Here is a 2,988-nt window from a genome sequence, read left to right as displayed (position 1 = left end):
TTTTTATATCTCTAATTATGAATTCATTCATTCAACAGACTCTTCCTACACACCTATTACACAGGATCAATCTCTGTCTTCCAGGAAGCTTGGTTTAATGAGGAAGTCAAAGTAAATATATAATTAAGATACTTTGTGATAAGTACTATAGCAGAAATATGAATTGGGTTTAAGACTGCAAAATTTTTTTCTCTTTTCTTATGATTGTTTATAAATGTAGGAATTGATGTATTAGAATTATAGTTGCTGACAAATGCAGACCAAATATAAGGAAGCATTTATAGGTCATGACTTAACAAATTAATACCATGTGTTAAGCCCCTATATTGTTACATATTTGTATTGTGATATGTTTCCTTGTTGAAAATTATTTAGCATCTAAAGATATAGTTTTAGTTTCTAAATATGTTTCACTAGAAAGTCTTGTCTAAATATAAGATCTTATTTGAAGCCTTTATCTGTATTAAACCTTCATGCTATTGTAAAAGGTTATTATCACGTGGGATTCCCAGGCCCAGGTGACACCACTGCCTGCGAACCTGATTCTTCCTCAGTAAGATGATTCCATCTGTGCTGACAAAGGCACTCGTTATTTTTAGGACAGTTATTGCTATGGTTACTGTGAACCACAGAATTGGCCTTCAGTATTATGTCCCTGAACAGTTAGTATTTCCCATGGAAATTTTGAAGCAAGAGAATAAATAAAATAAATCATATATATAGCACAAGAGCTGTAATCACAAAACATTTATTTAAATGTTGAATTCATTTAAATGTATAATACAAAGATATTTTAAAATCTCTGTTATTCTATGATAAGGTAAAATTCCTGACCAATATATTAAAATATGAAAGTAATTTAAGAAAGATGTTTGATTAATTACCAAATCAGCAGGAAAATGTATGTAAAATGCGGTTATTATTTCCAAATTCAGCTTGGGAATTGAGTAAGTGAGAGTATATAGAACATCTGCAGAAAGTACTAAGTGCCTAAGGCACATTTTAACAATTATTTTGTCAGTTTTAAAACACAAAATGAAAATATGACTTTCCCAAGGGCACAAAACCTTCTGATTTACATGTTAAGTGTACCTACTGTTCCTATTTTGTAATGCGTTCCCAGAAACTTAAGTCTTCAGCAAAAACCAAAATTCTTTTCAGTTAGTTTTGTAATTTGCAGCCACATTTCAAAAAAGTTACATCATTTCGTTGCATGTGAGATTAAACAGAAAAATATACAGAACTCAAGACGATGGGATTTTGTTTTTGTTTTTTTGATTTTTTTTTTAACTGCTAAAGCCATGTTTTAAATTTTTTATATGTATCAAAGACAATTTAGTCTAATAAAGTATATGGCATTAATAATTTAATCTTTAAATGAGTTAGCTTTTGGATAGTTTATTACATGTATATTTATAATATATAAAATGTAATACTATATAATAATAAAATAGGTAATATATATTTTCATATATAACATAATATACGAAATTAAAATTTCCTCTTTGCAGTGGATCCTTTCTGATAGAATCATAGGCAAGTAAATAAAAGCAATTTCCATTGTGTGTTCTAGTCTCTGAGTTTCTGAAGCTGATTTTCAGGCCCCAAACAAAATAAACAGAAGCAAAAGCAAAAAGAAACCTCTTTTTCTCCCCAAACTGATATTGAGTAAATCAAGACTCACCTGAGGGATTCCACTCTCATTAGCCTAGCTATTTGAATTTGAGTCCTTTGCAACTCTGGAGATTCTGAGGGCCAATGACAATTACATCAAATTTTGAAACTCATGTTGCCAATTGAGTGAGAGGCCATCATGAAATAATATTTAATTTTTGTTGTTTAAACACAATAAACTACATATTTAAAGAATACTTTAAAAAATCTGATGAGTTCATTTTTTTTAATAGAGCTGATGAATCACTAATGTTTTTATCAAAATAATGTTTATAATTAGAGTTCTAAAATCAGGCTTGTGTTTTCTTTTAATTTTAAAAAATTTGTTGTGGTAAAAAATATACAACATAAGAATTGCCATTTTAAACATTTTTAAACATACAATCGCATGGAATTGATTATATTCACAATGTTGTGCAACCACTACCTCTATCTATTTCCAAAACTTCTTCGTCATCCTAACCATAAACTCTGTACCCATTAAGCAATAACTTCTCATTATTCCTTACCCAAGTTTCTGGTAATCTTTAATTTACTTCTCTCTCTGAAAAAAGGTTTTTTTAAATTTATTTTTTCTTAATTGACCCATGGTACTCGTACATATTTATGGAGTACAGTATGATATTTGGGTACATTTATACTGTTTGCAATGATCATATTAGGGTATTTAACATATCCATCACCTTGAACACGTCACTTCTTCGTACTGGGAACATTCAACATCTTCTCAGTAGGCTACTTGAAGATATACAGCAATTTGTTGTTGACTGTAGTCTCCTTATATTGCCACAGAACACTAGATCTTATTCTTCCTATCTCTTTACAACTTTGTATCCATTAACCACCCTCTCCCCATCCTTCTCTCCCCACTCTTCTTACTAGTCTGATATCTCTATTTTACTCTCTACTTCTATGAGATCAACCTGTTTAGCTTCCACATATGAGTGAGAACAGGGGGTATTTCTCTTCTGTGCTTTCAAGTTCTTTGAATGCTATTTATTCATTTATTTATTTATTTTTATTTTATTTTATTTTTTAAACTTTTTTGTGGCTGGCCACAGGGATATAACCTTGGACCTTGCTGTTATCAGCACTACACTCTAATCAACTGACCTAACCGGACTGCCCTGAATGCTTTTTTTAAAAAAAAAATACAATCAAAAATTTTTTCACTGAAACATGTTATGTATTTGTGTGACACAGTTGAATTAAAAATATGAAATGCTTCACGAATCTGTGTGTCATCCTTGCACAGGGGCCATGCTAATGTTCTCCGTTGTTCTAATTTTAGTATATATGCTGCCAAAGTAGCAT

General features: G+C 30.5%; 1 non-coding gene across 1 annotated transcript; it reads right to left on the bottom strand.

Moving 5' to 3' along the window:
• Positions 1–2,884: 2,884 nt before the first annotated feature.
• Positions 2,885–2,988, bottom strand: LOC134365238 (U6 spliceosomal RNA). The gene has a single exon (XR_010021971.1). It is a non-coding gene; the product is annotated as a U6 spliceosomal RNA (small nuclear RNA).

This window comes from Cynocephalus volans, chromosome 1 (assembly GCF_027409185.1).
Source record: "Cynocephalus volans isolate mCynVol1 chromosome 1, mCynVol1.pri, whole genome shotgun sequence".
NCBI classification, from domain to species: Eukaryota; Metazoa; Chordata; class Mammalia; order Dermoptera; family Cynocephalidae; genus Cynocephalus; species Cynocephalus volans.
The sequence above is the reverse complement of the archived record's forward strand: the minus strand, read 5'-3'. Positions and strand labels throughout refer to the sequence as shown.